Source organism: Notolabrus celidotus, chromosome 1 (assembly GCF_009762535.1).
Source record: "Notolabrus celidotus isolate fNotCel1 chromosome 1, fNotCel1.pri, whole genome shotgun sequence".
Lineage (NCBI taxonomy): Eukaryota > Metazoa > Chordata > Actinopteri > Labriformes > Labridae > Notolabrus > Notolabrus celidotus.
In genome coordinates, this window is record NC_048272.1 from 41,880,009 (window position 1) to 41,904,627 (window position 24,619).

The 24,619-nt window shown below is 40.8% G+C and overlaps 1 protein-coding gene and 1 long non-coding RNA gene across 2 annotated transcripts in view; one reads left to right on the plus strand and one right to left on the minus strand.

Moving 5' to 3' along the window:
- LOC117821670 overlaps positions 1-24,619 on the plus strand; it is a 393,061-nt gene that overhangs the window by 302,045 nt on the left and 66,397 nt on the right. The window lies entirely within an intron of this gene.
- Positions 9,130-11,572, minus strand: LOC117822616. Its single transcript, XR_004633224.1, has 3 exons — positions 11,495-11,572; positions 9,925-10,081; positions 9,130-9,365 (listed from the first exon to the last, which is right to left on the minus strand). It is a non-coding gene; the product is annotated as an uncharacterized LOC117822616 (long non-coding RNA).

Consider the following 24,619-nt stretch of genomic DNA (forward strand, 5'->3'; position numbering starts at 1 on the left):
TGTAAACAACCGTAGCCTGCCGGTTTAGCATGCTAACCGAAGCTAATGTTTTAGCCACATTGTTTACCAATATGATGCAAACGGTAGCTAACGGTTTTACCTCACCTTACGGTCTATGGTGTCAACAAGCAGAAGCTAAATGTGTCTGAACTCTTCTCCGCGGATTGATTTGACATGACGTGTGATCAGTTAGTCTCTGCTGTTGCTCATATAAGTGAAAGTTAATAACCGATGCCAGGGGGTTGTCAAGAGGTTTTGACCAATCAGAATCAAACATCTTGCACAACCGGAAGGTCAGTAAGAAAGCCGGGTAATAATAACATTTAATGACTCTTGTCCCTGGGAAAGTGAGGCACCCACAGGTGAATTTGATCAGTTTGTGTATTTGTGTACAGCTGAAGAGCTCAAAAGTGACATTAAAATGATTTGTCCCCATCTAAAGGTTCATTTCTGTTAAGTAGTTTGATAGTAAAATCTCTTATTAAAAAGTGTTGACAAATGCAGCTAAAAAGTGAGTTTGGAGAATAATCTTAAGTTTCAGTAGTAACACTGTAACACTTTGAAAAATGCTTATAACGTTACGTATTGTAACTCCAGATTCTATGAAGAAAGGCGTAACCCTCGAAGAGGTTTTGGTCTATCGTGAAGATTTTTCTTTCTGTTGTCTGTACAGTATGTGACATCATCAGGACCTGAGCTCTGCTCCCAAAAAGGCAGTACTTTCTTTGGCTAATGTTGGTGGAGCAGGGAGCCTGCTTTTTCTTTATCAAATGTAACTGTGATACCTATTTGGGATTGTGTTTAAATAATTAAAAACCTTTGTAGGGATATCTAGCATTCATTTTCCTCCATTATTGATCAGTTTTGCTGTTGTGGATGGACTGCAAAAAATGCTTTTAGTAATGAGATATTGACAACACCTCTATCTTTTCTTCACAGACAAAAGAGGTAACTCCAAACGGAAGTGGGAAGACAGCGAGGTGTGTGCAGTTGAAAGACACATGATGCGCTTCATCCACACATGCAAGGTACCTCAAAAGATTGACTGCATTCGGTGTATCAACGCAGAACCTGATGCGCTCAAAGACCGAATCTGGACTGGAGTGAAAAATGATGTCAGAAATCGGATCACTGCCTTAAAGAGAAAGGCTTGTTCTCAGGACTCATGATAGATATTTGTTGAAGTATACCTGTTTGAAGTATATCTGTATCTTATTTCAGAGGCTAATGTTAAATTTGTCTGTGCACAAAGGTCTTCTGTATTTTTATATAGCCAAAGTTCTTGGTTGTAGTTTGGAGCACAACCTGCTATGTTGCTAGCGAGCCTAAGAAATTGTTTCTCTGAACAGTCTCTAGTCAAGTATGTTAACTGACTGTTAGCTGTCCAGATGCATTCATTTGAAAGCTAGCCAAGTTTGTGACAACCTGTCATTTTCAAGGACATTCCATTTGAGCTGTGTGGCACTCGTACATGATGTCCATCCATTATGTCACTAAAAAGATATCAGCAAACGCAAGTCTGTTTGGTGTATTATTATTATTTCATGCAGATTTTCATTGTGGTGCTACTATGACATATTCAGTCTACCTCTTAATCTACATTATTCTATGGTCTGGGTGAGTACTCTTTTCTGATTGGCTGACAGGTGTGTGTTAATGAAGCAATAGCTCATGACAGGTCGTGCTAGGTTGGGATTATATCACGGCTAAGGGCCGTTGTTCGGCCTGACAAGACCAGTGATGCTCGATCAAAGATTGAATTTCATATTTTATTACAACATGCTCTCCTTACTGAACATAGCTGAACGTGCATGAAGTTAATGACATTTAATGAGTCTTGTCCCCAAAGGACAGTGAGGGCACCCAAAGGTGACTTTTAGCAGTCTGTGTATTTGTGTATAGCTGAAGACCCCAAAGTGGACATTCAAATTATTTGTCCCCAATCTCAAGGTAAAAATTATTTATGGACAAAAGTTGTTTAAAATTTAAATCTCAAGTGATTTTCATAATCTGGAGACTTCCAGTAATGTATTCCACTTTCCAGCATCTCTCTAAACCGTTCAGAAAGTGGTGTCCTCTAAGGGGGGGGTGTTCAAATATGCGTGTGTGTGCGTGTGTGCGTGTGTGCGTGTGCGCAAGAGAACATGATGAAATCCAGACTTCTGATTGACTTTAAGTATTACAGGGTGACAGGAGATCTGGACTCCTCCCAGCAGGTTTGGTATTTTAAACAGGTCCTCTGCTCTGTGGCAGGGGACACGCTGCAGTTTGGAGGTGTGCTCATGTGAATCATGTATCTATTGTATATATGCATTTATTTATTAAAATGACGTCAAAGTGTATGTAAGATTAATAATGTAGTTTTGATTGGAGCAGTCACTCACACAAGCAACCTTTCAAGCAGGGAGTATACTTTCCTCCTTATAGGTTTCACTTGAATTTCTACACAATGGTGGTGGTCCTCAGGTAAATAATAAACATTTGAATTAGTGACATTTTACCTCTTTTGCTTCTCAACCTTTATTGACAGTATGGCAGTAGTGCCTATCCCCTCTGTTACGTGTCTGCAAGTCGCATGACATGAAGGTCAGAGGTCATGGACAGGGACACTAACAAAAAGAAACTTCAAACCCTCAAATACAAACAGATGTAAGGCCTTTGGGGTTTAAAAGGTGGAGTGGAGGTGTAAAGCTCCACAGCCACCCACTAATACTACAAAGAGTAGACAAACTAAGGAACAGGCCTAAACCAACTGTAATCTGAAAAAAACTCTCCTGAGAGATCAATCCTCTTTTTAATGATCCTTTAGTCACCCTTCTTCCCTCCACAATACACCCACAAACATACACACTCTCGCTCTCTCTCTCTCAACACACTCTTCAAAACAAACCCAGAGAAAACAACTGAAGGTGTTGTCTTCTCTGTTGCACACACCTAACTGAGGGAAAGGAGCTCCTTTTATTGAGCAGCCAGGCTGATGAGCTCAAGCTGGGTACAATGAGGGCAGGTGCTCTCAATGATGGGCTCGTTAGGAGCCCTGGAGGTCACAGACTACCTCCATCTGTAACACATCCTATATGTACATTCAGACTGTGCTTGTGACCTTCAACAACTCCCTCAATAACTTCCAGCGAAAGTTATCCTTTTCAGTGAGATTTGACCTGCAACTATTCTTCACTGGTTTTCAGTTTATCAGTGCTGAACTGCTGCTTTCAGGATTTCTCATGCCATGAGACTTGTCTGAGTTTTCATGAGCTTCCTGTTATGCATTGAAAGATTCAGAATGTATTTATTGTCATTTACATTTACACATACAAGGAATTTGACTTTGTGTTCTTCTGTGCTAAACAATTAACATACAAATAGATAATTTTAGAAAATATATGAAATAATATTATAAATTAAACACAAAATGTGCAATGGAAGAACTGTGCAGGTATGTTGAACATTACATGCAGCGTAAACAGAAAATGTAAAGTCCAGTGTGCTTTAATGTTACACATAGATTCAGCCTTCATGTTACTGTAATGTTCTCTGACTGAATGAAGCTGTGAACAAGCATGGGTTTCCTCTGAGGTATTAATGTTATTTCAAATGTAATTATTAGGTTTTTTATGATTTTCAATTGTATTTCTTTGTATTTCTGTGTTCATCATGGGTGCAAGTACAATGTTTGTGGTGATTTTGGAGTCACTGGTGGCAACGAGGGACGCATGGCGTACGAAAAGGCACGATTTCCACACTTTACCGAAAAAGGCGAGGAGGCCTGAGGACACCTTTTCTTGAATAAATCCTAGATGCTTTAAGATAGAGGGCTGAGCTTGCAAAGTATTCATCATTACTATAAGTGCAATGTGTGGTGTGTTTTTCAGACAGGTGCTACCTTCCTAAGTGTCAAAGGTCACAGAAAAAGGTGAGTTTTTACCATTTTTTCAGTGTTTTTCATCAAAATTTCAGAAATGCTTTGAACTACATGGCTGAGCTGACTGTATGTTAATCATGACCATGTGTACAAGGTTTGTGGTGATTTTGGAGTCACTGGTGACAACCAGGGCCGTGTGGCGTACGAAAAGGTGACTTTGTGAAAAAGGCGATTAGGCCAGAGGACACATTTCGCTTAATAAATCCCACAGGCTTTAAGATAGAGGGCTGAGCTCATACAGTATTCACTAGGACCATAGTTAGAATGCATGTTGTGATTTTCAGACAGGTGCTACCTTGCCAAGTGTGAAAGTTCATCAAAAACTTTTGAAAAGTCGCCTTTTTGAGATTTTATCAGTGAAATTTCAGAAATCCTTTGAGCCACAAAGCTGAGCTGGCTGTATATTCATCATGGGTGCAAGTACAAGGTTTGTGGTGATTTTGGAGTCACTGGTGGCAACGAGGGCCGCATGGCGTACGAAAAGGCACGATTTCCACACTTTACCGAAAAAGGCGAGGAGGCCTGAGGACACCTTTTCTTGAATAAATCCTAGATGCTTTAAGATAGAGGGCTGAGCTTGCACAGTATTCACAAGGACCATAGGTGCAATGTGTGGTGTGATTTAAAGACAGGTGCTACTTCCTAAGTGTCAAAGGTCACTGAAAAAATGTTAAAAATTCGCCTTTTTCTGTGTTTTTCATCAAAATTTCAGAAATGCTTTGAACTAGGAGTCTGAGCTGGCTGTGTGTTCATCATGAGTGCATCTACAAGGTTTGTGGTGATTTTGGGGTCACTGGTGACAACGAGGGCCGCGTGGTGTACGAAAAGATGACTTTGTGAAAAAGGCGATTAGGCTGACGACACCTTTTGTTTAATAAATCCCACAAGCTTTAAGATAGAGGGCTGAGCTCATACAGTATTCACAAGGACCATAGGTAGAGTGTGTGGTGTGATTTTCAGACAGGTGCTACCTTCCCAGGTGTGAAAATCCATCAAAAGGTGGTTAAAAGTCGCATTTTTGAGATATTTTCAAGGAAATATCAGAATTCCTTTGAGCTAGGAGGCTGAGCTGGCTGTGTGTTCATCATGGGTGCAAGTACAAGGTTTGTGGTGATTTTGGAGTCACTGGTGGCAACGAGGGCCGCGTGGCGTACGAAAAGGTGACTTTGTGAAAAAGGCGATTAGGCCTGAGGACACATTTTGCTTAATAAATCCCACAGGCTTTAAGATAGAGGGCTGAGCTCTTACAGTATTCACTAGGACCAAAGTTACAATGCATGTTGTGATTTTCAGACAGGTGCTACCTTGCCAAGTGTGAAAGTTCATCAAAAAGTTTTGAAAAGTCGCCTTTTTGAGTTTTTAATCAGTGAAATTTCAGAAATCCTTTGAGCTAGGAGGCTGAGCTGGCTGTATATTCATCATGGGTGCATGTACAAGGTTTGTGGTGATTTTGGAGTCACTGGTGGCAACGAGGGCCGCATGGCGTACGAAAAGGCACGATTTCCACACTTTACCGAAAAAGGCGAGGAGGCCTGAGGACACCTTTTCTTGAATAAATCCTAGATGCTTTAAGATAAAGGGCTGAGCTTGCACAGTATTCATCATTACTATAAGTGCAATGTGTGGTGTGTTTTTCAGACAGGTGCTACCTTCCTAAGTGTCAAAGGTCACTGAAAAAATGGTAAAAACTCACCTTTTTCTGTGTTTTTCATCAAAATTTCAGAAATGCTTTGAACTAAGAGGATGAGCTGACATTATGTCAATCATGAATATTTGTACAAGGTTTGTGGTGATTTTGGAGTCACTGGTGACAACGAGGGCCGCATGGCGTACGAAAAGGCACGATTTCCACACTTTACCGAAAAAGGCGAGGAGGCCTGAGGACACATTTTGCTTAATAAATCCCACAGGCTCTAAGATAGAGGGCTGAGCTCATACAGTATTCACAAGGACCATAGGTAGAGTGTGTGGTGTGATTTTCAGACAGGTGCTACCTTCCCAGGTGTGAAAATCCACCAAAAGGTGGTTAAAAGTCGCCTTTTTGAGATATTTTCAAGGAAATTTCAGAAATCCTTTGAGCTAGGAGGCTGAGCTGGCTGTGTGTTCATCATGGGTGCAAGTACAAGGTTTGTGGTGATTTTGGGGTCACTGGTGACAACCAGGGCTGCGTGGCATACGAAAAGGTGACTTTGTGAAAAAGGCGATTAGGCCCGAGGACACATGTTGCCTAATAAATCCCACAGGCTTTAAGATAGAGGGCTGAGCTCGTACAGTATTCACTAGGACCATAGTTAGAATGCATGTTGTGATTTTCAGACAGGTGCTACCTTGCCAAGTGTGAAAGTTCATCAAAAAGTTTTGAAAAGTCGCCTTTTTGAGATTTTATCAGTGAAATTTCAGAAATCCTTTGAGCCACAAAGCTGAGCTGGTTGTACATTCATCATGGGTACATGTACAAGGTTTGTGGTGATTTTGGAGTCACTGGTGGCAACGAGGGACGCGTGGTGTACGAAAAGGCACGATTTCCACACTTTACCGAAAAAGGCGAGGAGGACTGAGGACACCTTTTCTTGAATAAATCCTAGATGCTTTAAGATAGAGGGCTGAGCTTGCACAGTATTCACAAGGACCATGGGTGCAATGTGTGGTGTGATTTACAGACAGGTGCTACCTTCCTAAGTGTCAAAGGTCACTGAAAAAATGGTAAAAACTCACCTTTTTCTGTGTTTTTCATCAACATTTCAGAAATGCTTTGAACTACAAGGCTGAGCTGACTGTATGTTAATCTTGACCATGTGTACAAGATTTGTGGTGATTTTGGGGTCACTGGTGGCAACCAGGGCCGCGTGGCGTACGAAAAGGTGACTTTGTGAAAAAGGCAATTAGGCCTGACGACACCTTTTGTTTAATAAATCCAACAAGCTTTAAGATAGAGGGCTGAGCTCATATAGTATTCACAAGGACCATAGGTAGAGTGTGTGGTGTGATTTTCAGACAGGTGCTACCTTCCCAGGTGTGAAAATCCACCAAAAGGTGGTTAAAAGTCGCCTTTTTGAGATATTTTCAAGGAAATTTCAGAAATCCTTTGAGCTAGGAGGCTGAGCTGGCTGTATGTTCATCATGGATGCAAGTACAAGGTTTGTGGTGGCCCGAGGTCCCCTTTTCTTGAATAAATCCTAGATACTTTAAGATAGAGGGCTGAGCTTGCACAGGATTCATCATTACTATAAGTGCAATGTGTGGTGTGATTTTCAGACAGGTGCTACCTTCCAAAGTGTCAAAGGTCACTGAAAAAATGGTAAAAAGTCGCCTTTTTCTGTGTTTTTCATCAAAATTTCAGAAATGCTTTGAGCTTGAAGGCTGAGCTGGCTGTATGTTCATTGTGACCATGTGTACAAGGTTTGTGGTGATTCTGGGGTCACTGGTGAGAACCAGGGCTGCGTGGCGTACGAAAAGGTGACTTTGTGAAAAAGGCGATTAGGCCTGAGGACACATTTTGCTTAATAAATCCCACAGGCTTTAAAGGGGCTATGAGGACTTTCCGTCGGCCGTTGTTTGCAGTGACACCTTTGGACTGAATCGGTAGTGTTTTCTGGGATAAAGACTCAATTTCCCATGAGCACCCTCGCCCACTGTCGCAAAGACGTGCCTCTTACCAAGGCGTGCATTTGTTTTGGGAGCAACAGATGGAGAACGGATCGTCTTTTTAACTCTACTTTTCTTCGTGCAAGACAACTTCCTGCAGGATTCAAAGCGACGAGGTAAAGTATTAATCTGTATATACGTAGAGTTACTGTCTGAAAAGTGACAACAAGTAAACTTTGTAAACTCCGTAGTTTAGTTTATAAAAATTGAATTAGCTAACATTTATCTGCATTTATTTCACACACTATCTCAAAGCAGGACCTCAGCACTGAAACAGAGGGGACAACACACTCCTCCAGCTGGACTGAACCTGAGCTTTCAGCAGTGGACAGAGGAAGGGGAGAGGTTCTGCTTCAGGCCTGTGCTGCATGGAACGACACTTTGCTGCTGATGAAGACCCGGAGCCAGGCGTGGAACAAAGACAATACAGATAAACAGCATGCAGGCGGCGTGTGTTGTGGCAGCATGGATTTTATCTGAGGGCAACAGAGTGGGGATCCATAGCAGCACTGTATGAAGAATTAGAGACACATATCCAGACACTCAGGGCCACTGCACTGGGTTTAGACTCTGCAGACTAATATCAATTGTATAAAAGCAAGAAAGGTTAAACAAGCAGGTCGTATCTACTTCTTACACCTCAATAAAACACACTGACTTGCTTCTATAATACCAAGTACTCTATAGTCATATTGACGATGTAAATTACTTTTGACATATTTAATATTTTACTTTGAGCCAAGTGAATGCAAATAAAGTTTGTTTTCTTTAAACAGTCTTGTGTTTTATTTTCAATATACAATATTTAGAGTTCTTCACATTATTAACATATCTGTTACACGGTGTATGATGATACAACTTTACACTTTTCATACAGGCAGGTTCTGTAAGAGTGAAAGAGAAGATACAGTGATGGTTAGCAGAGGAACAACAGGAAGCTTAGAGTGACTACATGTGTCACATTTTACTCTAAAAGTAAAACTGTGCTGTGTGTGATGAACAACAGCGATTCTTTTATGATCAGCCAAGCTGCTTTATCAATATTCAGACTATGCTGCAGATATCAGATATATAATATTTATTCTTGTTTGTCATGTAAGTGATGCTAGAAAAATATGCCTACATGTGTACAAACTTCTCTGCGTTGGATGCGGTCTTGTGCTAGTTCTGTTGTAGGTGGTGGAGGAATCCCAGGAAGATGTCCAAGTCTCCTTTGGTCATCAGGTCTTAGTGTTCTTGTTTTGGGAAGTCTCTTCCCAGATTTCAACAGTCTTCCAAGGATTCCTTTCTGAAAATGAGGGATGTAAAGTTACATGGGAGACTACAGTTGTGCAGTCTTAAGCGATATGGATGGCAGCCCCCAAATAACTTGGGCAGATCAGACATCTGCTGCCAAAACACACAACCCTTAAATGAACAAGATAGAATAAAGCAAAACCTACAATTGATGTAGAAAATATGTTTCTTCACTAATCCAGAAAAATAAGAATTAAACAACAGAAAGTATAATTATCTAAATCAAGAGAGAAATAAAGAAAGTAAAGAAATATGAAATTGGAAGCAGGTAGCAGTGAGTGTTTCCTTGTGTTCTGTGCCTTACACATCGTCTTCCTCTGGATCAGGCCATTGTTATACCACTCCTCACTGTCCTCTGGTATGGAGAGTAAATCAGAGTCCACAGCAGCTACACTGCTGTATGCATGCACTGCTTTTTTGTGTTGACATCTGAGTAAGTGCAGCCTGCGATTGAGGACACTGATGAGCCCATGTGAAGCATCCTCTGTCAGGTCAATGAAATCTGTAGAGGAAATTTTGTTGGGAAAAGATAAAAAAAATAATGTCACACCCTCGTTGAACAACTTTTTAACAGCTGTTTCCAGAAATGTTGAAGTACTTTCTTAATCCGTGTTCTACTGAGGAGTTATAACCCTCAGAACAAACAAAGTCATGCAGCCCCACGTTTTAACCACTGTCTAAATACTAAATGTCAGAAACAGAAAAACATGCACACACTATCTTTTCAACAATGAATTTTTCCAGCACATAGAGAACTCATCTTATGTTTAAACTAAGGGGCTCCACCACAGCTGCAGCTACAGTGACCACCACTAAAAAAAGAATTAGTTTCAATATCAGACAGCAATGATTACTGGCCCAGAAATAGAAGAAAACTCTAAAAGTCAAAGTTTATGTTCAAAATAGAGTTCTTCGTCAATCTTAAATAAATAATACAGTAAGAGGTTGCATTTTCTGTTCTGAGAACAAGGTGTCTCAAGGACATCAGATGACATCTACCGATGTAAGACAATTTGATAATAGTGGATGAACATTTTGAAATGTGAAGGTCTTGTACGTACTGCTGGTTTTGATGCTCTCCAAAGTCTGTTCTTTGACTTCCTCAAGTTCTTGCATGTCCCTAAGAAGGTACTTGATGTGTTGAGACACACAGGGATGATCTGCTCCTCCTCCAAGCGTCTGACCAGCATGACCTGGTCAAAGACAGACCTCTTCAGCCTGAAGTTGAATTAAGGAGAGGAAAGGAACAGAGGGTTAGGCATGAGTATTTATGTGTTGAATTTGTACTGCACAATAATTTGTATGAGTTAACAGCTTTTCTAGTTTCCAAAAATGACATTACATTTTTTTTCTTCAATTAGAAGAAAACAAGTTTTCAAAAGTTTGTTTGTTGAATGGAGGTGAGATCCATCATTTCTGATGCATTCTGGGACGTTGGGGTATCTAAAGGCTAACATTTGATTCTGAACACATTGTTAGCTGCACTATCATGTTGACATGTTTATAGAGTTAGATAAATGAGGGATTACCACAGACAGACAGTTTGCCATTAGACCAATTGTCCTCTTTTTCCCTCCATACATTCCTGCACACACTGAAGCCCTGCTGATACCTGATTGGTCAATAATATTCAGACTACAAACGTACTACAAATGACAATCAGCACACTCCCAATTTTAAAATCCAGACCTTAAGTAACATACCATACATTTGTATGTGGAATCTGTAAAAGGAGATTATATGAGAGGTGACCGAGTAGATACTCCATGAATTTGGAGACATCATGTCTGGTCAGAAGTATCATGAGCATAAACTATGTTCAAAAATTAAAAGACAACTGTGCCACTCTAACAATTATAATACCATCTTCATGTCTCTCCAATGGAAGGACATAGCCCTCTGTGAGACTGCAAGCCAACTCCTCATCAATTTGATCTCCTTCCACCAGGATGTTGTATTCCAAGACTTTTTCTCAAAGCTTCTTCTTGAGCTCTGTCATTGTTTTTTTCTTTCTTTGTCTGACCCTGTTACCATGTGAAAAAATGAGACAAAATGAAAACAGTGTCACTGTATTGTTACAGATGGAGGTAGTCTGTGACCTCCAGGGCTCCTAACGAGCCCATCATTGAGAGCACCTGCCCTCATTGTACCCAGCTTGAGCTCATCAGCCTGGCTGCTCAATAAAAGGAGCTCCTTTCCCTCAGTTAGGTGTGTGCAACAGAGAAGACAACACCTTCAGTTGTTTTCTCTGGGTTTGTTGTGAAGAGTGTGTTGTGAGAGAGTGTGTATGTTTGTGGGTGTATTGTGGAGGGAAGGAGGGTGACAAAAGGATCATTAAAAAGAGGATTGATCTCTCAGGAGAGTTTTTTCAGATTACAGTTGGTTTAGGCCTGTTCCTTAGTTTGTCTACTCTTTGTAGCAGAATTAGTGGGTGGCTGTGGAGCTTTACACCTCCACTCCACCTTTTAGACTCCAAAGGCCTTACATTTGTTTGTATTTGAGGGTTTGAAGTTTCTTTTTGTTAGTGTCCCTGTCCGTGACCTCTGACCTTGTCATGTGGCTGGCAGACACATAACAATATCATAAAGTTGTTTTTGTAAACAGTAACATAAATAACTCTGGACTACAAACCATGCTGACAATCAGATCTTGCTTCTTGTGCAAAAGTGTTGCTGTGATGTTTTCAATATCAGCCCTCAGGTCTTCAGTACATCCAGGTGCATGGACTCTGTCTAAAAAAAGAAAGAAAATATGGAGTGCAGAAATGTTTTGTTTGGGTTTTTTTTAAAATATGGCTTTTACCTAAAGTTTTTTTTTTATAGAGATCCATGCATTAAAAGATCTGCTGTATGTGTGAGAGGACATCAATGTCCTGTAAATGTTGTATCTGTATCAATCAATCTTTATTTGTATAGCACCAAATCACAACAAATGTTATCTCAAGACTTTTTTTTTTACAAACATAGGAGGTCTAGACCACTCTGTCAAATTATGAACAGAGACCCAACTTCAAGACAGGGTAAGACTCAGTCTGACCCCACCCTAATCCATCATGAGCGTTGCACATCGCAGTATTTAGCTAGTTACAGTGGAGAGGAAAAACTTCCTTTTTAACAGGCAGAAACCTCCAGCAGGACCAGACTCATGTTAGACAGCCATCATGCCTCGACTGAGTTGGGTCTGGAACTGTTGTGTGGTCTCCTCATCCAGCTTGTGCTCCTTCTGGATGCTGCAGAGGCTGGCAGCTTTCTCCTTTGCCCTCTCTGTGACCTTTTGAACAGAAAAGTATCACACATAAGAGCTCATGCAACACAATACATGGAAGATAACTATAATACTTTGTATTTGACATTGGATGTCTTCTGATTGTCTTCTACAGAAAGTCTAACAATCATATATATCTATGAGAATGTGGATACTGAAAAAGATATCTGTATATACTGAAGTTCTCCTTACTTTGATGTATCTGCAGGTTAAGGCTTGATGAAGGTTGTCCCTCTTCTGTCTGTTCCAACCCATGGCCTGTTGTGTCAGCATGTTAACCCTTCCTATATAAAAAGATACATTTAAAAAAACACCCACAAGCTACTAAGTAATAGTTCTTCAAAAACCTGACAGGGCCAAGATGGCGCCACGGACGGTCGCCCTGGTACTGCACTCTCTTGAACATGTTGAGTTTTTCTCTTTTTTTTTGTAGTTTTATTCTCTGGTTTCTTTTACCAGTTATCTTTTTAACTTATTAACATTGAACAGTCCTGCTGAACTTTTTACACCGGTTTTCATTGAACCTGGAAGTTTCGCGGAGATTCTTGCTGGTGGAGCCGCAGCTCTCTATGGTCTTTGCCGGAGACGCCGGCGCCGGGGCAAGGCAACGGAGGCGTTACAGCACCTGGCTGACCAGATTACAGACGTGGAGAAAAAACCTCATGACTCTCTGCTCATCATTCTCGGGGATTTTAACAGAGCTAATTTAACCCACGAACTACCTAAATACAGACAACATATTAAGTGTCCCACCAGGGAGTCTAACACTCTGGACCACTGCTACACAGTAATAAAGGACTCATATCGCTCTGTCCCCCGTGCAGGTTTAGGACTATCTGATCACTGTCTGATTCATCTCATCCCGACCTACAGGCAGAAGTTAAAAACGGCTAAGCCTGTAGTTAGGACTGTGAAGAAGTGGACGGAGGAGTCAAAGCAGGAGTTACAAGCCTGCTTTGATTGCACTGATTGGAGTGTTTTTGAAGCTGCATCAGGAAACCTCAACGAACTCACTGACACTGACTTCATACATCAGCTTCTGTGAGGACATGTGTGTGCAGACCAGGACCTTCTGCACATATAACAACAACAACAAGCCCTGGTTCACACCTCAACTTAGGAAGCTGCATCAGGCCAAAGAAGAGGCCTACAGGAGTGGGGACCGGGACCTGTTCAAGCAGGCCAGAAACAAACTGAAGAGGGAAATCAAGGTAGCTAAGAGGAGCTACACTGAGAAGTTAAAACAGAGCTTCTCTGCCAACGACCCCTCAGAAGTTTGGAGAGGCCTGCGTGAAGTTACAAGCTACAGGAGACCCTCCCCCCACCCTGAAGGTAACAAAAGACTAGCTGACGATCTGAACAGCTTCTACTGCAGGTTTTCACACCCCACACCCGGACACTCAGATTTACCTGCCCCCAATAACACCTGGCCCTCCAGATGATTATGATCCATTTGATTAAAATCTGAGGTGAAAAAATTTATATTTGATATCACAAAAACGACAATACCACACAAATTTCAGAACATTTCTTAAAGTAGCATCTGCCTGACTTCAGATGCACACTGACTTAAACTTTATTGGCTCATGAGCGCTCTGAGAAAAAGGAGGAAAAAAGAGAACTTGCTCTCTGTGTGACACTGCAACTGACAAAATGCTAAATCTCTTTCATTTGAATCACAAAATAACAAGCTTGGCTCAAAGATCAAATAAATAAAATGAAATTAAACAAAAGCAGCAAGTTCTGCTTGACTTCTTACACACAGCGGCTTGCGATAGGAAATTAGTCAATGTGCGTTCTGAGAAAAGGGAGGAAGAAAGGAAACTCGCTCTCTGTTTGCCACTGCAACACACTAAGTTCAAAATCTGCTTCTTTGAAATAAAATAAATAGACAGCTTGGGGCAAAGATCAAATTAATAAAAGCAGCAAGTTCTGCTTGACTTTGGACACGCACAGGCTTGCGGTGGGAAATTGGGACATATGCAGCTGCGCACCTGAAATTGAAACCTTGATGCATTCATTGAAGAAAAGCTCGACTCACAAGTATAGGTAGAGAGAAACATCGTGAGCACATACAAGGCGAGTCTCTTAATCCACCTGTGCTCCTCTGAGCATGCGATCCATGGATTGCGCACTGAGCGCATCGCTGACCAGGGAGCTTGTTTGAAAATCAATAAGCTCCAGCTGAAATGTCTATTATTAAAATGTCAATTATTTAACCATTAAGTCTTAAAAGACAGTGTGTGATTCAGTGATCAAAGACAGCAGCTTTAGTACTGTCTGTTTAATCAGGCTGACACAGAGTGCAGCAAAAACAGTAATAACAGCCTGTAGCAAATTCATTGATTTTAAATAATTAACTTAATTAAATTTAATTTTTGTACAGGATATAAGCCTATAGATGAGAAAAAAAGCTCAAGAGACAGACCTGCAAAAGTATTGCCTGATGAAGATGTAATTTTGGCCCACCAATGAGTTTGTTAGAAAAAAAATTGGGCCCCAGGCCAAACTTAGTTGCCGACCCCTGGCCTAGGGCATGTATGAAATATTGAAGAAAAGGGGACTTGAGGCCTTCACTTCATTTTCAGGGACAAAGTGGTGGAAATGCTTCTCTTTGAGTCTCACAAGGCCCCCGTTGTCCCGAGAGACCCCAAATTCAGCGCAGTGCATGACCTGGAGCCCACGATGGACATACTCACAGTCCAGCCTCCCTGCTCAAACCTTTTTGATAGAATACAAAAGGATGTACTTGACCTCTCCTCCCAGATACCTCCTTTAGGTTGACCTTTGCCACTTGCCTCTGTAGTCACCTCATCATTGTCCCTCTGGAATCTGAAACAACAGTTTTTTCTGGGGTTTTGGGGCGCTTTAGTTAGCCTCTGTGATCCTTTTACCTCAGGCAAAACCATCACAGAGGCGTTAAGCCTCCACGCCACATCAAGGCAGCGCCCAGGTGGAGGTTACATTTTTTTTTTTTTACAATTATAATACATTTTAAACACACAAACAAGATTCAATAACAAGCACAGAGGAACAAGATTAAATAATAATAAAACAAGAACTGAACATGATGAACTGAACAAGAAAACACTGAAATTAACTACTTTGAAATGTCCTTCAAAAGGACCCGGGGTCACAGCCGAGGGGGTATTGGAGGGGTCTGCTTCCTCGGGGATAGACCTTTCCGACCAGCCTCTGGGAGAGGGATGCAGGCCTCTTTTTTGAGGTCTGTACAGGAAACAAAGAGAAAGTACAGATTGAGCTCACTGGGATGTGGCAACGGCAGATTTCTCCTGCCTTACAGACAGGCAGACAAATATATCCCTCATTTGTTTTGCCTGGGTGAGGGTCTTGTGGAGGGCGTAGAACCACTCCTGGGTCGTCACATCGTGGCACATGAAATTTGACATGTTCTGTCTGACCTTCGCATCGTTAGTTTCAAAGTTCTGAAAACAGAAGATCAGCCATGGGTCAGTATGGATTATATCTGCTCTGTGAAAAAACAAGTTCCAGGTGTTTGCGATACTCACGTAGGTGGCGACTGCCGTCCTCATGTCCAGGAGGCTGGGGGCTCCCGGTAGGCCCATCTCGGCCCTGCCCCCCGAAAATAAGTGGAGCCATCGCCTAAACCAGGCGTACTCCTCAGCCTGCAGATAGATCAGCACAAGTCCGTACTTGCGGACCGTTTTGTGCTCCATGACCTGTGACAGACAGAGACGACAGAACAGACAGGAAAATGAATGGACTGAACCCTCACTGTCATAAAAAGCCCATTTTACACGAGAGGGAAAACAGTCACATTACGATGATGTTACACGTCGACTCACGTCTATGAGGTTGCTCGCCTCATCGTCGCCCAGGGCCTCCTTCACCCTCATACTTGTGAGGGCTCCGGTCCTGTGCCCATAGAAGTTTAGGAGGTACCACCAAGTACCCAAAGAAGTGATATCTTGTCTTCAGGTCCTTTTGGCAGGGCCTTTTCGAGGTCATCTGAACGGGACAGAGAGAGAGAGAGAGAGAGGGCCTCTTAGTCATCAAATCAGCACAGTGATGGATGTACGTGGGATTGCCTCCAAACACAGCCAGGCAGGGGAGCGAGAGGCGAGGCAGGAGAGCGAGAGGATGCGTGTGTGAGCGCGAGATCCGACGAGACTGGTGCGAGATCCAACATGGTAGCCCCCTGCTAGATCGCTGCTACAGCAGTTTTGGCTCTTTTTCAGTGAATAAACCTTATTTCTGACAGTTTAAAACTGGATTTACCCCACCGATCGACCTGGAACATCTAGAGGATTTCATTGATGAGTGCTTTGACTGCTTCTGCACTATGAGCAATGCTGAAATAGACTGGACAATGGACAACACACCATCCACACCTCTGACAACCAGAAATGAACTACACTCCAATTTAATCAAATCTTCTCTTCCCATTTTAACTCCAGACAAAGAGGAGTAGCCATTTTAATTCACAAAAAAACTCTCTTGTACTCACAACATCACAGTTACTGATCCTGAAGGACGATTTATTATAATAAACATCACAATACAAAACATCCCATTAACTATTGCTTCCATATATGGTCCTAACAGTGATGACCCCTCCTTTTTCAACACTTTCTTCTCTTCCCTCTACAATATCTCAGACGGTCCAATAATCATAGGCGGAGACTTCAACACCATAATTAACTCATCACTTGACAAATCAAACAACTCACACAGCACACGCAGCTCCCAGTCCACCGAAACAATCAAACAGTTCATGAATGAGTTTGGTCTTGGCGATGGGTGGCGGCTACATCACCCAAATAACAACAGAGAATATTCATTATTTTCCCCAGTCCACCAATCCTACTCTCGCATTGACTTCATCTTAACCAGCAACTCTATCATCTCCAAAATATCAAACACTCAAATTCCCCCCATTATTATTAGTGACCGTGCTCCTGTCTCCCTCACTCTGAATCTCACCCACTCTAACAGACCATTCAGCCGATGGCGCTTTAACACATCACTTCTGAAAGACCCAGACTTCGACAACTTCATCAAGAGAGAGTGGGCATCCTTCCTCGACCTGAATGACTCACCGGAAATAGCACCATCACTACTTTGGGAAACAGGGAAGGCAGTATTAAGGGGGAAAATAATTTCATATTCTACAAACAAGAAAAAAAGGACAAAGAACAGGAACAACATTTAGAGCAAAAGATAAAAGAACTAGAGAACATTAATGCCAACAACCCTACACCAGTTACGAAACATGACTTACAGAAATACAAATTACAACTTAATGAACACATAAATAGACAAACTCAGTTTCTCATCCTTAGACTCAGACATGACAACTTTGAATACAGCAACAAATCTGGTAAATATCTGGCAAACCAAATCAAACGCAACCAAAGAAAAAACAACGATCTCATCACTTATTGAACTCAGCAGGGAAGCTTGTGCATGCACCTGAAGACATCATTCAAACATTCCAGGATTTTTACTCAACACTATACTCATCAACACACAATCCAACCCAAGACGACATTGACAGCTTTTTATGCAATATTGAATTACCTCAACTTTCCAAAGACCAAGCAGACACCCTCAATAACTCAGTCACAATATCAGAATTTCATGATGCACTAAAACTTATGCCAAACAATAAAGCTCCAGGTCCTGATGGCTTCCCTGCTGAGTTCTACAAACACTTCTGGAATATGCTAGCACCCGTTTTCAACCGTTTAACAGCGGACATCAATACAGTAAAGCCCTTGCATCCCGGCTAGAATCAGTAATGACATCTATCATCCATTCAGACCAAACCGGCTTTATTAAAGAAAGACACTCATCCAACAACCTAAACAAACTCTTCAACATAATCCACTACTCATCACACACCAAATCACAGACAGTTATAGCTTCATTAGATGCAGAAAAAGCATTTCATAAAGTAAATTGGGAATTTTTATTTGCAGTCCTTTAAAAAATGTGGTTTTGGCACATCTTTTATTCACTGGGTTAGGGTTCTTTACACATCACCAATGGCCACAATCACCACCAGTGGGATAACATCACAACGCTTCACTTTACACAGAGGGACTAGGCAGGGATGACCACTCTCTCCATCATTTGCCATTTTCATTGAACCACTCGCAGCAGCTATCCGTCAAAAACATAGTATCAGTGGAATTCAAACCAAAAATGTGCATCATAAAATAAACCTCTATGCCGATGACATCCTCCTTTATTTACAAAATCCCTCATCATCACTAACAAAATCCATTCAACTTATAAACACCTTCTCTAAAATCTCTGACTACTCTACCAACTGGTCTAAATCCACTTTACTCTCCCTCAGCTCCAGTAGGTGGGAGGTGACAGCCCAAACTCCACCTCACTCCCTTCGCACTGCTAACATCACTTACTTAGGAATCAATATATCCCCCAGGCTGTCAGAGTTAGTCAGTCTCAACTTCAACCCCCTCCTAACAACAATAGAAGATGATCTCAAACGATGGATGACTCTCCCATTATCACTAGCTGGCAGGATAGCTGCAATAAAAATGACCATTCTACCCAAGATTAACTACCTTTTCTCAATGATCCCTAATAATACCCCCACCCTCCTGGTTCAAATCCCTGGACTCCATCATTTCAAAATTCTTCTGGAAAAACAAGACACCAAGAATTAAATGAACCACCCTACAAAAACCCAAAACCCAAGGAAGTCTACAAGCACCTAACTTTCCCCAGTACTTCACCGCCCAACAACTTCAATACGTTTACAAATGGACCCATCCAACTGAATCTGACTACTCCTGGATAGATATAGAACAAACACTTTGTAAAGAAATTCTCATCTCGGACCTTCCTTTCATGTCACCTTCCATCAAACTTCACTCCTGCTTTAAAAATCCCACCATAGGAACTACTCTGACAGCCTGGTGGAAATGACACCAAACTACTAACTCCACATTCTTTCCCACCAAACATACTCCCATCTGGAACAACCCTGACTTCAAAATGAACAAACAGCCACTCTACTTCTCATCATGGGCCACTAAGGGTATCATGGGCCACTAAGGGTATCACGCACCTCGAGCACATTTTTCACAACAACAGTCTGGCCCCATTCTCTCATTTGGTCCAGAAGTTCGGCATTGGGGAGAACCATTTTCTAGAACTCCTCCAAATTCGATCTGCAATAAAAACTCATATCAATATCAACTCAACTAACTTACAATTATCATTATCTTCAGATCTAATTAATATCAAAACAAGGAAAAAACTTCTATTTTAAATTTATAAAATCATCTCATACTCCGACCAATCTATATCCATCCCGTCAACAAAATAGGAACAAGACCTTCAGATCACTCCCAAAGCCGACTTCTGGACCCAAATCTGCAAAAATATTTTCTCCACGTCTATCAACACTAATATGCAGCTAATACAATACAAAATCATTCACAGAGTACACTACACAGGGGGAAAGGATGTTTAAAATGGGCTTCACTACTTCCAACATCTGTCCATACTGCACACAAAACACTGTTGACACCTACATGCATGCAACTTGGGGCTGAACTCCAATAAAAGAATTCTGGAAAGAAATCACTGATCACCTTTGCCTTCTTTTAAGTTGCCACATCCCACTCTCGCCCACACTCTGTCTACTGGGAGACTTAACCAACATTAACCTCAACATCATACCCACCAGAATACTCCTTACAGTCCTCACCATCGCCAAGAAAACCATTCTAATGAACTGGAAATCAAGACAAAAAATCAACATTTCACTCTGGATAAACTTACTCACAGAATACATAGCAATGGAAAAACTGACAGCCTCACTCAAAAACCAATACTCCGACTTTAACATTATCTGGGACCCAATCATTAACAATCCCATTTTTAAAAAAAGCTCATCCTGCCTGTGCACCAATCATACCACCCATACCATACACACAAAAACATCTCACACCTCAACCAGGACACCCATACCTCAACAACAAAAAAGCAGTAATCAGCCATCCATCCTCCCCAAATTCTTTCTTTTCCTTCTTCATTTTACTTTTTCAAATATCTCAGTGGTAAAAACCCTAAATGGAATTCCTATTCCAGCTTCTGTGTTTGATACATTCTTCTATGTGCCATTCTGTCTCTGTTTGATTAACTTCTCTGTGCCAATTCCCTACTTCCCTTTATTTGTTTTGTTTCTTAATCTTTTATTTTTTATGATGATTATTGCAACTCTGGTTATTGTTATTATCATTATTATTATTATTATTATTATTATTATTATTATTTTTTTTTTTTCCAAATCAGTTTACTTATCTTCTACATACATTTCTTATCACCAGTCATACAGTTTAACTGAATAAACCAATAAAGGAGGAAAGAAAATAAAAATGTTTAACTTAGTAGTCAATTTAATTATGAACCCTCATAATATATTACCATTATAATACAGTCTTAATATCATCAATCGTCTAATTGCTACTGCCTTCTTCTACCTCCTCTTACCATTTTGTTTTTATTTTTTTTAAGTATGATTAAAATGATTAGTATTGTAACTATTATTTTCATTACCATTATGCTTTAATCTCCAACATCAATACACAATTTCCTTTATCATTATTATCATGAATTTTCTTAAAATTATTAAGTTGCTGTTTCTTGTTTGTCTGTTTGTTTTTCTTGTTGTTGTTTTTTTTTATGGTGGTTATTATCATCATTATTCTTACATAAATATATTTGCCTGTTTGCTTTTTTAGTTACCTTTATTTTGAATTGACTCTGTTTTATTTGTTATGGTTTGTCTCCTCTGAATTTGATTACCCACAACATCAACACTATATCTGTTCACACGTCCTTAATTATGTGGTTTCCAAAATGATCTAGTATATATGTTTTGTTTTGTTTTTGTTTATCATTTTCTTTTTCACTATTTTTATTTATTATTATTATTATATTCATTATTATTATTATTATTATTATCATTATTATTATTATCATTATTATTATTTCTCATTAGAATTAGTTGTTGTACTGATAATGGTTGTGATGATAATTATTATTATTATTATTATTATTACTTACTACTTACTTATAATTATTTAAAAAAATATATTATTTGTTTATTTATTTCTAACTATATACACAGTAACTTTAGTTATCTAGCCTTCATTTTTCAATAGTTCTACCCAACATCTTTTACATTTTATTTTATTTATTTATTTTGTTGGTTTGATTGTATTTGTTTGTGTTCCTTTATCTATTACTTAATCACTTACATTAGTGACTCTTCAATACTTCTCCCTTTTTTTTCCTCTCTCTTTTTTACCAATAATGATACTTTTATTTTTTTTTTCTCTCCTTTGTTATTTTATTTTATCTGCTTGTCTGCATTATTAGTTTATCTGCCCTCATCAATAACTTAGTAACTTTAGTTATTTAATCTTAAGTTTAACTCCTTCAACTACAACATCCCTTTTTTTGTTTGTTTGTTTCTTTTTTGTTGTTTTTTTGTTTCGTTTTTGTTTTTGTTTTGTTTATACTATTACTTCTCTGATTTCGTCTTTCATGCTCTCCTATCTGCTTTCCATCCCCTCTCTTCATCTTTAGGACATAACTGCACCCCAAACAGAAATACACAAATGCACAGACACACAGGCACACAGGCACACAAACACACAAACACACAAACACACAAACACACATACATACACAAACATAAAAGGACTCGCTGATCACCGCATAAAACTGGGACCTCCTCTGCCACCCCTACCTGTCTTACAGAACAGCTGTTTCATCACCCTCAATCATTGTATCATCATTGCGTGCTTCACATGAGGGGGGGCTTCCTCCCTTGGGTCTGGTGGCCCCCCCAAAATGTATGCACCTGAAACTTGCATGGCTCTGCAATTCGCAAGTCCCCTCCCAAGGGTCTGGGGGCTGCCTTTGCAGAGCCGGGCCTGGCCAATACCAGTCTGCTGGTACCTACAGCTTCTCCCTCAACCATGCCCTCTCATCATCCGCAGTGGCACACTACAAGCTTTCTAGAGTCCACTTATAAATACCCTGTAAATACCCATCAAACTACAACATGCACATAAACATCAACACTCATATAACTGCACACACACATTCATAATCCCTCCTCTAAAACCTCTCTTCTCCTTCTCAAAAGCAAGCATTTTTTCTCTTCTAGTCTTTATCTTCTCTTTCTATTGTGTTATTCTCTTTTCTCTTTCTTGACAATCCCCTCCATAACAGTCTATTCTCTTGTTTTGTTCTGTTTTGTTTTTGTTTATTTTTTTTATTTTCTTTATTTGTTTTGTGTGTGTTTTGTTTGGTGATCTTCATTTATAGTCCAACCCTTCTTTTCTAACCTTTTTTTTTTTTTCCTTTTTTTCTTTTCTAGTCTCTTGTTTGTTTGTTTTGTTTTTGTGTACTGTGGTCTATACTTGATGGCTTTGTTTGGTTGTTGCTCTCAAGTTCTACGGTTTGTTTTTCTTTTGTGTTGTGTTTGATGTCGAGCACTGTTGTGTCTTTGCACTGTTGCATATATAAACAAATAATAATAATAAATAAAAAAAAAAAAAACAAGTTCCAGGTGTTTGCGATACTCACGTAGGTGGCGACTGCGGTCCTCATGTCCAGGAGGCTGGGGGCTCCTGGCAGGCCCATCTCGGCCCACGCCCTCCGAAAATACCAGACCATGGCCTGCCCCCGGCCCAGGGTGTCGAAAAAGTAGTGGTTGAGGGCAACAGCCCTCTTCCTTAAGTGGAGCCATCACCTAAACCAGGAGACGACAGAACAGACAGGAAAATGAATGGACTGAACCCTCACTGTCATAAAAAGCCCATTTTACACCAGAGGGAAAACAGTCACATTACGATGATGTTACACATCGACTCACGTTTATGAGGTTGCCCGCCTAATCGTCGCCCAGGGCCTCCTTCACCCTCATACTTGGGAGGACTCCGGTCCTGTGACCGTAGAAATTGAGGAGGTAGGCCGCCAAGTACCCATAGAAGCGGTATCTTGTCTTCAGGTCCTTTGGCGGGGCCTTTTCGAGGTCATCTGAACGGGACAGAGAGAGAGAGAGAGCCTCTTAGTCGTCAAATCAGCACAGTGATGGATGTACGTGGGATTGCCTCCAAACACATCCTTACCGAAGAGTGAGGAGATTTTCGCCCTGGCCAGTCTCTGGCAGGAAGCCAGGGACTCTTTGGCCACCAGCCTGCCCTGTTTTTACTGCTGTCTGAGGGTCTGGTGGTCCTGCTGACATCTTTATAAAGCTTTTTTAAATCCCTGAAGATGAGGTTGGATCTTTTCCTCCCAGTCAGCAGTAGCGCAGAGGGGTGTCCCTGAAATACTCCATGAAGGATTTGGCGTGGCCCAGGTATAAAATGATGGTCGAACTCTGGAGGACAGCGGGGTAACTGTGAAAAGACAAGTTTGGATTGAGTCTCCATCATTCTTGTGTTCTGCGTACTCGGTTACTTGGCCCTTAAGTGTTTGCTCGGCCATGACATTTTCAATGGCCTCCCTTAGGCCCCCGCTCTGGCCGCCCTCCTGAAACAAAAAACATACAACATTGTTATCATGAAGTATGTGCAACAATTGTACCAAAACCATTTCATTCACCTCACTCCAGCTCTCCTCCTCCTTTGAGGCATGTGCTGCAGGAGCTCTTCCTCCCCCTGCTGCTCCTGCCTCTGTATCACCGGCTCTTTCTCCTCCTAGTACAGTAGGCGCAGCCGGCCAGAGGAGGGCCAAAGCCGACCGGGGAGACCAGAAGGGAAAGGCAGGCCATTGAATGGACCCTTCCTCTGCTGTTAGTAGGAGAGGTAAGAAGTTTAGATTAAACAAATCAGACAGTTTGGGGGAGATATTAATGCCCAAGTATTTGATATTCCCTGTTCTGAGTTGGTGATCGGAAGCTAGTGCTGCTACTTTTTTTTCTTCTAATTTGTTTGGTAAGATTGTGGACTTAGACCAGTTAACAGAGTATCCAGATTTTTTTGAAAAATGATGCGATTATATTAAAGCATTTTGGGAGGGAGGATTGGGGGTCTTTTAATAGGAGTAATATGTCATCTGCGTAAAGAATTGTTTTATGTTCTATTGCAGATGTTTGGAAACCTCTTATATTTCTATTTTCTCTGATTGCACTATTCATTGAACCACTTGCAGCTTCAAAGAGGGAAGGAGAGAGTGGGCATCCTTGTCTAGTACCGTTGTGCAGGGGGAAGTTTTTTGAAATTAACCCATTAGTGGAAACAGTGGCCATTGGTGAAGTGTAAAGTGCTCTAATCCATCCTATAAATGTCTCTTTGAATCCAAATTTTTTTAGAGTTAGGAATAAGAATGTCCAGTTGACTTTGTTAAAAGCTTTCTCAGCATCTAATGATAATATTACACTCTCTGTGTCTTTTTGTTGGGATAATTTCATTAAGTTAAATAGCTTCCTGGTGTTGTCAGATGATTAACCAT